Genomic DNA, 13,559 nt, shown 5'->3' on the forward strand with positions numbered 1-13,559 from the left:
GCATTATCAGGCCAAGAAGAGAAAAGGTCTAAGATAGCTTTAACATCCCACATGGTTTGGTATTTAGGTCTAGGAGGTCTTTTCAGTCTAATGCTTTTCATAACTCTACAAATAGTAACGTTCTTACCTACCGTTTTACCATTGACAAGGGAATGTCCAGCGGAGATTGCTGATCTATAGCAATTAATAGATCAATAAGATAGCCCCTTGTCAAATTATTCGACAAGGAAATTAACTATATTGACAATAGGAGCTTCCACGGGATCCACGTTCCTCTCCATGCACCAACAAAACCATTTTTTCCAAATGTTATTGTATCTATAGTGCGTTCCAGGTGCCCATGATTCTCCGAGGAGAGTCAGAGCGGATGACGAAAGGCCAGACAATTCATTGGATTGCCTGACACTTTCCAAACAAGAAGGTTCAAATTACCTGAAATAATTAGGTGATGATCTTCTCCGTCTGTGTTTGAAACCAGACCTTTGCTCGCTGGAATGAGGAAGGGGATGTTACAGGACAGTTCCAGAGTAGTCGGGAACCATGCCTGAGACGGCCAAAACGGGGTTATCAGAACCAAGCAGCATTGTTTTTTTCTGACCTTCTGTAGGACCCTTTGGATCATAGCAAAGGGAGGGAAGGCGTAAACCTGAAGGTTGGACCAGCATTGGAGGAAAGCGTTCACCGCTAGAGCACCCGGGTCTGGCTTCCAGCTGAAATATTTCGGGAGTTGGAATGTCAATCTGATGGCAAATAAGTCCACATCCAGTGGACACCAAAAATGAAAGAGAACATTGAAAACATTCACGTTGAGTTTCCAATTTGTGAGGTCTGAAAGGAATCTTGAGTTCCAATCCGCAGATAGATTTGATTTTCCGGGAAGGTATTCTGCCTTCAGAGAGATCTTGTGTTCTAAGCAAAACATCCAGAGTTTCTTGGCTAAAGCGGATAGGTCTGCTAATTTGGTACTGCCAAGGCGGTTGATATATGAGACTGCGGAGATGTTGTCCATCTTCAGAAGAACAGATCTGCCTTGAAGTGAGTGTTTGAAGCTCATTAGGGCGTATAAACCTGCTGTAAGTTCTAAGAAATGTATATGACGGCAAGATTCCGCCAGAGACCAAGCACCACCAGTGTTTTGCTCGAGGAGGTGAGCACCCCAACCGTGGAGGCTGGCTTCTGATTCCAGAACAAATTCCGGGGCAGAGCGGAAGATTGCTTTTCCATTCCAGGCATCCAAGTTCACCAGCCACCAGGAAAGTTCTGACCTGGCTTCCTGATCTAAGGTCACAGAATCTCCGTACCAGAGACCAGACCTGAGAGCTTTCCATTTTAATCTCTGAAGGGCACGGTAATTCAGAGGACCCGGAAAGATAGCTTGGATGGAGGAGGAAAGCAGGCCTAGAACTCTGGCTAATTCTCGTAGGGTTAGAGATTCTTGTCTTAGAACATACCTGATCTCTTTTCGAATTTTGGCGATTTTCTTAGTAGGGAGAAGGAGAAGGCAGCTCGGGTATCTACAGTGAAGCTGAGGAATTCTAGTGACTTGGAGGGAGTTAGGATAGATTTTTCCCTGTTTATAATGAAGCAGAGACTTTCGATAAGCTCCATGGTAGCATTGAGGTCTTTCAATATTTGAGAGTAGAGATGGGACATGATGAGGATGTCATCTAGATAAATAATGAGGTGAATACCCCTCTCTCTCAGAAGAGAGGCAATAGTCCTCATGATCTTGGTAAAGCACCAAGGCGCAGAGCAAAGACCGAAAGGAAGAGCTTGGAATTGGAAAAGACGCTTCTTCCAGATGAATTGGAGAAAGCGTTGGTGTTCTTTGGCCATAGGGATGGTAAAGTAAGTGTCCTTTAGGTCCTGTTTCACCAGCCAATCTTCTTTCAAAAGAAGGTCCCTGAAGACGTGAATGCCTTCCATTTTGAAGTGTCTGTAAACTAGGTACTTGTTTACTTCCCGAAGGTTTATGACTGGTCTCCACCCTTTTTCCTTTTTTTGAACGAGGAACGGAGTGCTGACAAAGGTTTTTAAAGACCATGGTACTTGTACGATAGCTCCTTTTTGAAGCATTGAAGAGATTTCCTCTTCGACAATATTCTGATGTTCTTCAGAACGTGTTAGAGGTTTCGGGAGTTGTGATTGAAAGGGAATGTCTATAAAGTCTATTTTGAAACCCTGAACGGTTTTGAGAACCCATGGGTCTTGAGTTAGAGATTCCCATATATGGTAAAAGTATTTTAGTCTACCCCCTACTTGGGAAGAAGAGGAAAGTGGAGGAAGACTTACTTTGAAGGTTGGAGTTGTTGGGATTTGCACGGGATCTGTAGCCTCTGTTTCGTGGTCCTCTCCCTCGTTGGGGATAGAATTGCTGGTTGGATGGGTAGAACCCTCTACCAGTTCCTCTGAATGTTGAGAAGGGCCATTGAATACCACGGCCGGAAGAGTGGCCTTTTCTTCCAACCTGTCCAAAAAGGTTGGTGTTGAAGATGCGTTTCATGTTTGCTTGAGCCCTATTGAGGGCAGTAACGGTTGCAACGTATTTACCTATTGATTTTATCATGTCCTCTCCGAAGAGGAGGCCCTTAGGGTTATCGGAGGGTTCTTTTTCAGCTAGATCACTCAGTTTAGGGTTGATCTTGGTAAGGATGGTTCACCTTCTTTCGATGTTGAAGGTAGAATTGGCATTGCCGAGGAGTACGATGGCTCTTTGGCTCCAGCCTCGAATGAGGTTGACATCGAGGGGGGTGTTGGAAATGTGTGATTCTTCGGATAAGTCTAGAATCCTGGTGAGTGGGCTGAGGATGTCAAGTAGGCAGTCCTGACAACCTTTAAGAGCTCTCTCTAGACCTTTTCTAAGGTCCTTCCCCAGTTTAAATAAAAATGTGATCAGATCAGGGTCACGGTTAGGGGTTTGTGGAACCTTATCTTGGATGGAGGGTCTTGGACATTCGGATTTCAGAGTGTTTCTAGTCTCTCTTTTGAGAGAGCTTCTTAACCACCTTGTAATAAATTTTGAAACATGTTCCTGAAGGAACCATTTGGAGCTATTGGGGTGGGAGATATTGAGGGGGGAGAACATTTCCTCTCCTAGAGGGTTGAGGATAACGTTTTTAGAGGAAGAAGGCGAGTCGAGATCACCGGGGTTGTTGAATTTGAGGTCTTGGTCATCTAGATCCAGTACGAATTCATTGTAAGGGTTAGTAAAACTTTCTTCCTCCTCCTCAGAGTCAGAGACTGCATCATTCTGAGTAGTATTAGAATTTGTGCCGCGAGGGGCACCGGTCATATTTGTGCCGCTAGGGACACCCATCATATTTATGCCGCGAGGGACACCATTATCATTTGAGGCGTGATGGCCTCCCATCAACAGTGAGGTGCTAGGACCTCCCAAATCAATTGAGGTGCTACGACCTCCCATAGTGCAGTCAGAAGGGTGATCACAATTTTTTGATTCTTTGCTTCTTTTACGGTGAATACTGACCTTGTCGGGGAGATCACCGTGGACAAAGGAGAGAGATCTCTTAGAAGACATCACTTATTTAAGAGTAGATAGCATACAGGATCTCATTTCTTTCTGCAGGAAAACTTTAAATGAATCATTGTCATGATTGGGAGAGCTGGCAGTAGCGTCGTCTGAATCAAAATCTGACATAATATATTTGGAAAGGCCGTGTTATGGTTGGCCTTGAAATGATCTCAGATTAAATAATTAATTAAATGTCTTAAAATAGGTGGTTGATCTCTTTTGTTTTGGGTGATCAGAGCAATCTTATTTATAATGGTGGTGTTGGAGTGGCAAGGTTTAAATAATGGTATTGTTTCAGCCTCTGAGTCTCTGAGAGTAGTAACCCCTTTTTTTGGGGGGTAAAGCAAAACGATCTCCGGCAGCAGCTAATGAGAGCGAAGTAACTGAAAGCTTCGCTCGAGCTCAGCTGCTGCCAGAGAAGCGATTAGAGGAAAGGCCGTAGGGGGAGGGCTAACGTGACGGCACCGTTGCTAAGGTGCTTTTCTTTGAGGGATAGACGCGCTCGTGAGGACGGAGCGAGCACGTCGGTGAAATTGTATAAAACTTCTTGAGATTTGGTTTTGGGTTTTAAAATCTCTGCACAAGAAACAATATGCCATCAAAAATGAAAATGGGATGGCAGCACAAGGCCGAAGCCGGGAGAATGTGAGAGAAGGTAGTTTGTTCCCTCGTTGACGAAGGAGAACTCGCAAAGAGGTATTTCCTACGGGAGGGGGTAGGGAGGAGCGGGAGAGGTGTGACACCCGTAATAGGAAGTCATTAGGGAAGGGGTGAGGGGGGTGTAGGGGACAAAACCCAGGATCACCCACAAAAGAGGAGGCTTGAAGCCAAGGGTAGAAGTGCCAAGTGAAGTTTAGGCATAATATCTGGATAAGATAAAAAAGATAAATAGGATACAGAAAATGTTAAAATATTAGTTAAAATAAGAGCAATATTATGGAGTGTACTTATCTGCTTGCAAGCCGCATTTAAAAGAGGCAGTCTGCTTGCCCCTCATGCCATTTATAGCTTGTGCTCACTGCATTCTAGAACTATTTTCTATGTGATGTAGTGCGGCTGCTTGTGATCTGCATTAAAAGATTAATGCATAATGTAGCCTCCGGTCTTGTAATGAAATCAATAACTCTGACAACCAAAACACAACCCCTCACGGATACACACAGGAGAGGGGTGCAGTGAAATGAATTTTGGCAGCAACTACCAGGCAATTATCTCGAATTAATAGAAAATTGCATAAACACTTTAGGCTCGAGTAATTAAGGACTGCAAAAAGGAATATAATTAATTAGTCATTGGGAACGTGATAATAAACAACTGGGATTTCAATACATTCCTAATCAATTGTATATTATAATTTCAACAAACATTAATCCTTCACAATTACATACAGGAGCGCAGTTAATTGAAAGCAACTTAATTTGCCAGTGCCAAGTAATCAATCTGAATAAACGATGAACGGTGCATAACCAAGACCTTCTAAATAACCAAAACCATGGAACAAAGGGCAGCAAAACGGTTACAAAAAGCAGAGACTCTATTTACCAAAGACAGTAGAATCATGAGACCTAGTCAAACAGATAGAGATAAAGGAAAAGAACAATAACTGAATGCCAAAATCCTATTCTCACAATTGGAACGCAAAATGAGGATTGAAATCTCCAACAGCTGGGAGATTATAACAATGGAAAAATATATGTAACTGGTTAGAGTACCACGAGGATTGAGAATTTTCACTCTCCCTAATCATCCTGACACAAGATCGGAAATGCTTGAGGAGTGGGGCAATAACAACAGGCAGTGCTCCAAAAACTTGATGTTAATAATAATTAAATACTCTAAACAAGACATAGAAGAAATACATAAGTCAATCAGCAACATAGAATCACAAATAAAATCTCTAAAAAAAGATGATGACACAGTAAAACTGAGAACAGAGATAGAATTGAAATTGGACAAATAGGAAAACGAAATAGAGGAAAGAAAACACCGGAACTTTATCAGAAATGAGCGAGACGATGAAATTGGCACCATCCTGACCTTTGCCAAACAATTCGATGTCCTTAAACAACAAATGAGGAACCAAACAGCTCCAGCAATAGAATCGGACAACACAGTAAGTGAATCCGACACAGATGCTAGCGAAGGTGAACAAAGTACCTATAGAATTGCCAAAACCTATTTTTTTTAGAAGAAATTAAGTTGCCGTACATAGACCAGCGACCAGGTACAAACAGGGGCAGAGGGAGAGGACGTGGAAGGGGACAATCAAAGGCATGATCCACAAGTCGTACACGCGATGGAAATGGAGAAGAGGACGGGGCAAAAAGAGTCAAATACCCTCTCTGCAATCAACAGAAGAAATAAACACACTAAACAAGGACAATTTAATCATCAATTTGTCAAAACTAAAACTAAGCAAAGACCACACAACTCTCCTGTACAACGGCCTCACGTTTTGCCCGGAACAACATCATGACTATACTGAAATAAAAATTGACATATACAAATTTATAAGGAAATTAAAATTGGACAAAATATTTGCCAAAAACAAGAATCAACAAAAAACGACAACTCTGAAAGATCCGGAGACTAATATAACCATTGACCAAATACCCGCTATAGTAACCTCATATGAGTTAATGACGGATCTAGGTGAAAACCAGGTAACCACTAGCCAGGTATGAGATAGATTGGAAATAGACTTGTGTGCACATTTAAAAAACAAATCTAAGTTCTGCCCTAACCTACCACCAGGAAACAGAAGTGACACATATCATGATCTTGTGATATCGGATCCGGAGAAACTGGAAAACACCAATCTCATCCAAAACGAAAATCTAACCAAAGGTGAAAGAGAGGCCCTAAAAGAACTAATGAATTGTGATACCATTGTAATAAAACCAGCCGATAAGGGTGGCAACATTGTTATAATGGATAAATCTCAATACATCAAAGAGGCAAAAAGACACCAGCAAATATATCAAACTAATAGGAAATCCTATCAATGACCTAACTATGAATTACCAACAAAGAATCAAAAAATGGAAAGAACAATGCATTAGCAATGGTGAAGAAGCTGGCTATCTAATGCTGGACAATCCAATAATCCCTACCATCTTTTTTGCCGAAGATGCATAAAACACTGACATACCCACCGGGCAGACCAATCATCTCAAGTTGTGGCTCACTGTATGACAATTTATCAATATACATAGACAGTATTCTAGTACCCATGGTAACAACACTCAACTCATATTTAAAGGATTGAGGGGATTTCCTGAAACAACTGGCCAACATCACGTGGCACAGTGGTTTACTACTGGTAATGCTCAATGTAGTGTCATTGTAGACGTCACTAAGCCATGAGGTGGGACTAGCGGCTATGAAATACTTTCTAGCACAACAAAATGTTCAATATCTGGAGCAGTGTGAAGCCATACTGGAGATGACAGAGCTACGCTTACGAAATAATATCTTTCTATTGGACAAACAAATGTACCTACAGACATGTGGGACCACAATGGGAGTTTCCTTCTCCCCTAGCTATGCAAATCTCACCATGGGATGGTGGGAGAAGACTGTAGCATGGGGAGAAGGCAACGAAAGATACATAGACCAAATCCCTCTTTGGTGGCGGTTTACTGACGGCCCGTTCATAATGTGTTAATTGTGGGAATTAATTTATTAGTAATTATAAATTAATTGGCTGTTAATTATTATTAATAAATTGGCAATTATGTTGTGTCGTTTTTTTAGGAGAGGGTTGTGGGTTTATAGGGGAATAGGGTGGGAAGTAATTTAATTATAATAAATGTTTTAATTTTTTAATTTATTAATATTTATTTAATTTATATTTTAAGTGTGGGTGTTATTTTATTATGAAATATTTATTAATTTATAGTTAATTATTATTAATGAATTGGTAATTAAATATGTTAATTATGTAATTTTTTAGGAGTGTGTGGTGGGGTTTATAGGAGAATAGGGTGGGAAGTAGTAATTTATCTATAATTAATTAATTAATAATTGTTTGTTAATTAATACTAATTCTTGAAAATTACTTTATTCGGCTTTTGTCAATTTAAAAACCATAAAAGCAGTTACATAAAATGAGAACAGGTACATTTCATATTATACATTAGTATCCGCTACTGGTTTAACAATTTTAAAAAGTGTTAAAAAAAGCATAAAAATCCATTATAAAATGCTGTTATCATGCTCTAAGGTGTCTCTGTAATATTACAGATCATTAGTTTAGAGAGACAAGTTTAGTTATTCAGGTTTTGATTTTTTAGAAATCAGGTCCCAGAGTCTGTAGCCGTAAAATTTTTATAAGTTCAATCGGTGTCGAAAAATACATTTCAAAAACTTAACAATAAGCCTTGCTATCCATTCCTCACCCAGTTGCTGTAGGGACAATAATGCCGGACGGCACATTCTGATGCCCGTGAGTTTTAAAAGCGGTATTAGCCATATTTTTCTATGGTCCCTATAGAATTGACAAAAAAAGACTGTATGGATTGTTGCCTGTCTAGAGCTATTATCACAGGGACAGCAAGGTAAAACCTTGTCCCAGTTGTTGCTTGTTAGAAAAGCTACCAGGCGGTGGAACATGTTCAACCTAAATCTAACCAAAAGGAATCTCTCAAAGATGGTAAAATCATAGGTTAGATATGGCTGAATACTAAAAGTCGTTTGCACGGCCATACTTTGTTGTACGGTTAATTTTGACACTTCTCTAGCAGTCCGTAGTTCTTCGAGATGGCTAAGGGACACCATTTTCAAGGTTTTTCTAGGTACCGATCGAATCAAGGTTGGAACCAGATAGTAATTTTCCATACCTAGATCAGTTAGGAAAGTTTTTATGTGGGTTAACCAGCCAATCTTGGTTACATAATCCAGCTCCATACAGTCTCGGATAATTTGCTGTGTGAATATATTCTTATCCGAGGACCATATACGGTGCCAGAGCAAGAGAAGTTGTATTCTGGCTAGATCTGATATGTGAGCAATCCCCAATTCCAAGTGACATGAGAAAGTCGATGCACTCCTAGGGAGGGATAGGAGGTATCTCAAAAAAGCGTTCTCTATCACTTGCAAGGAGTTTGTTTTTACGTGCTCCCACACACCAGCCCCATATAGCGCTACAGATTGGCATTTGGCTATATATATTTTTAAGAGTTCTACAGGGGGTCTCTTTCCCAATTTTGTGGCAAAATTGGCAAGAGCCCTGGTAGTTATTACAAGCTGGCACTTTCTAGATTCAATAGCTGCATTCCAATTTAGTTTGCGATTGATGATAATTCCCAAGTATGGGTATTGAGCTGTAATAGCAAGTTTCTCCTGATTCAGGTAAATTTCCTTTATCCTTTTTTTACCAGGGCCAGAATTCATAACAAAAGTTTTTTTAATATTTATTCGTAGATCTAGGTTACCCATAAAATCGGAATATCTGTTCAGTGCCCTTTGTAGCTCGATCGGGGTTCTGGCCAATATCACTGCGTCGTCCGCGTAGAGTAGGGCCGGAATCTGGCGATCTTTTACACATGGGAGGTCCTGACTCCCTTTCAACATGGCTCTCTCCAAGCCATTAATATAAAGCGTGAAGAGAAAGCTAATTCATTAATAATAAAATATGGCAATTGTGTCAATAATTTGATGTAAGCTGTGGGGTTTATAGTGGTAAAGGATGTGAAGTAAATTATTTTAAAATTAATGAATAAGTTGTTAATTGATATTCATTTATTTTTGTCAAATTAGTTATGGAAATTGTGTGATGATTATTTTTAGGTGTGGGTTGTGATGTTTATTGGGGTAGAGGGTAGAAAATATTTATGTTTAGTTAATTAATAATTAGTTGATTATTAATATTAATTTATCAATTAATAAATACTTATGTGTTTATTGGTATTTTGTGTGTGCATTTTGTTTTTATAGGGGTAACATTTGGGGAGTCAATACATTTGTATTTGTTAAAAAAGAATTTTTTATAATATTGTTTTAATTCATAATTAATTATCTAAATGATGGAGGTACATTTTTTTTAAATTTAAATGAGGGTTGTGAATTGTGTGGTGTTATGGGGTAGGAAATAAAAAAATATGACATTTATGTAATAAATAGTGTTTTTGTTTATAAAACGTTTCCATTAAAAAATTGTTTGGTTTTTTTAATTATTTTTGAATTTTTAAATAATCTTTCTGGGTATTTTCTAGGTCTTTTTAACATTCTAATCGGTTTCTATCTTTTGTAATATTTAAAACTTTCATGTATGTTTTATTTCTATGTTTTTTAAAATCTTTTATGTTGTTGTTGTTAATTTGTTTGTTTTTAATTTTGAACTGAGTCCAGTGGAAGTTTTATTTTTTACCCCTCCGCTATCCAACACTTTCCCAACTGTTACACAAACTGGAGTGGAAATAGCCCTTTACCCCTCCGCTATCCACTTTCCCTACTGTTGCACTCACTGGAGTAAGAATTGTAATTTTTACACCTCCGCTATCCAACACTTTCCCTACTGTTGCACCCACTGGAGTGTGAATAGTAATTTTTACTCCTCCGCTATCCAACACTTTCCCTACTGTTGCACTCACTGGAGTGGGAATAGCAATTTTGACCTCTCTGCTATCCAACACTTTCCCTAATGTTGCACCCACTAGAGTGGGAATAGTAATTTTTACCCATTCGCTAGCCAACACTTTCCCTACTGTTGCACCCACTGGAGTGGGAATAGTGATTTTTACCTCTCTGCTATCCAACACTTTCCCTACTGTTGCACTCACTGGAGTGGGAATAGTAATTTGTACCCCTCCGCTATCCAACATTTTCCCTACTGGTGCACCCTTTGGAGTGGAAATATTAAGTTTTACCCCTCCGATATCCAACACTTTCCCTACTGTTGCACTCACTTGAGTTGAAATAGTAATTTTTACCCCTCTGCTATCCAACATTATCTTTACTATTGTACTTACTGGAGTGGGAATAGTAATTTTCACCCCTCCGCTATCCAACACTTTCCCTACTGTTGCACCCACAGGAGTGGAATATTAAGTTTTACCCCTCTGCTATCCAACAGTTTCCCTACTGTTGCACTCACTGGAGTGGGGATAGTAACTGTTACCCCTCCGCTGTTCAACACTTCCTTACTGTTGCCCTCTATGTCAATGGAGTGCAAAATTTAATTTTAAAGACTATCACATATTTTAATGTTTTAATTTATAATATTTAATTTTTATTAAGTATATTATGTTATAAGTGTATGTAAATATGTATATTTATTTGTAAATTTTTATATATTTATAAAAATATAAAATAAATTAAAATAATAGTTTATTAATTGTTTTAAAGGAAATAGATATATATTACATTTTATAAATGCATGTTTAAATATTTTTTTAATTTAATTAATTTTTGTATGTTTGTTAAAATGTATTTTAAATCTAAATTATTTTTTTAAGTTAATGTTATTATTTAATATAGTTAACATAAATTATCATTTAAATACAAAAATTGATATTTTGTACATCTATATTTATTACATCGATATTTTTGTAAGTACAATTTTAAATATAGGATGTTGATATTTTTTTACATGATTTTTTGCATCAATATTTGTGTATGGGGATATTTTGGGAACCTAGTCCAGCGTGACATCACAGGCAGTAACGGTTGTGATGTGCTGCCTCCAGGTGTGCAACTCACCTCCCTCAGGCCCGGCCTCTCCCCCACAACTACAGTTGTGCGAGGATTGGATAAGTGTTGGCTGGGTCAGAGGCTGCCAATGCTCATCTGAAGCCTTGGCGTCAGCGGCAGCAATCCCCCAGACTGCTACATTGTAGAGCCTGGCGAGGGCTCAAGTGCGCATGTTGGGCTGGGTCGGAGCAAGGTACCCAACCCACCCGACATGCACACTTCACCCCAAGGAGCAGGCTCTGAGTGGAGGCTTCCCCCTCCCCCATGCAACTTCGTTCTTTGCTTGAAGGTTTGTCAGGACAGGTTAGGATCATCACTTTTTTCCCAGAACAAATTCTAATACAACGTTTTGTTAAGCGGTTTTTATGAAGAGTGACTCTTTCCAGAACTCAGAGTCATGTGCAAAAGTCAATAAAGGATCAAAGATCCATAAGTCCAAGTGTTAGGATTACAGCCAACACGTGTTTCACCCCCTTTAAGCGGCTGTCCGGCCTGGGACTTCCTCAGGGCTGTACATACATGGGATCATAACAGACAGAGATCCAAATTGGGAACATATTTACAAAGAAAGCAACAATGCAGTTGTCGACACATATCACCCGTGATAGTGCAATGTGAGTGCCGTCAGGTGAAATCAAAAGTAAGTACTGAAAGTGGGTTGATTCACAAACTTCAAGTATTGATGAAAGATATCCCCTCTTTTGTACAGGACACCAAAGACATTCTACTTAAAATCAAAGACATTACATGGGAACCGGACTTTGTGCTAGTATGTATCGACATTGTGAGTCTCTATACCTGGAACGAACATCAAGACAGACTAAGATCAGTACAACAATCACTTTGGACACAACCGGCCAACTTCCTGGAAACCAATATAATGATCCTAGAGATGTTAGACTTCTTTCTACATAACAACATCTTCAGCTTCAACAGAAAAATCTACAGACAGATACGCGGAACTGCAATGGGGGCCAAATTTGCGCCGCCATATGCCTTAATCTTTAAGAGCCACGTGGAAAAGTTCTGGCTATGGGCCCAAACTTCTCTGAGTTCACCACTCACATTGTACTATGGCATCGCTATATAGACGATATTCTTTGCATATGGCAGGGAGACATACATCTGCTAAAGAGGTTTCTACACAGCCTAGACAATAATCCGTGGGGCATCAAAACAAGTTCTCACTTTTCCAAAAAAGAAATCAACATTCTGGACCTTACACTCTATGTCAAAGACAACTCTCTGCACAGCAAACTATACAGAAAAGATACAGTGGCCAACTCCATCTTAAGACCAGAAAGTTGCCACCCTAAACACAATATCAAAAACATTCCCAAGGGTGAATTACTGCGAATCCAAAGGAACTACAGCGAAGAACAGGTATTCATAACAAAAGGAAAAGAAGCAATAACTCAATTGGAACAACGTGGCTATGACCCCAGCACGCTACAAAATACTCTGACCACCATCTCCAAGATAGAGAGAGCCAATACTCTGAATTCAAGATCGAAAAAGAAACATGAAGGGGACACCATGATCCATTTCATTACAGACTATCATAATGGACACCATAACATTAGACAAATCCTTAAACGTCATTAGCACTTATTTCAATACACCACGGGACTCGAGGATCACCTCAGGAACTTCCCAGAAAAGAGATTCCGAAGAGCATCAACTCTTAAGAGAATACTATGCAGATCAGAATTTGAGGACAAGAGAAAAAAGATAACCACATTTCTAGACAGACCTGCAGGTTTCCACACGTGCCATAATTGTAACGTCTGCAAACTGAGTGTCAACAAAACCCAACATGTAACAATGCCACTGAACAAACAATTCATAATTAAGAAATGGATTGACTGCACTAGCAAGTTCACCATCTATGTGATTTTCAGCCCCTCCAATCGACCATACATAGGAAGTACGATCCAACCCCTACGTATACGTATTCAGGAACATTACAGGAACATTCGCAAATACAATGCAGGCCATCCACTAACAGATAATTTCCACATTGCTCATCCTCACAAGAAAAGATTCACCTTCTATGGCATTGAAGTTGTGCATCCTGCAAAACGAGAATGACACTGTGAGCTCAAACTGCGAAAAAGAGCAAGTGAACTCATTCTCAAATTCAACACAGTCAAACTTGGCCTTAACAAGGACACAGAAATGCACGTCTGACTAGGTGAAGAATGAATAACTCTTAAAACATCTTTGCCTTATTGACCTAAGAAACACTCAACAAACACAGTAGACCCAGGCATGACTAGGTGATATAGGGTCACTTTGCCACTAGCTTTGAGCCGGTAATGAATTATGTACATGT

The sequence above is a fragment of the Triturus cristatus genome, chromosome 7 (genome assembly GCF_964204655.1).
Source record: "Triturus cristatus chromosome 7, aTriCri1.1, whole genome shotgun sequence".
In the NCBI taxonomy this organism is placed as follows: Eukaryota; Metazoa; Chordata; class Amphibia; order Caudata; family Salamandridae; genus Triturus; species Triturus cristatus.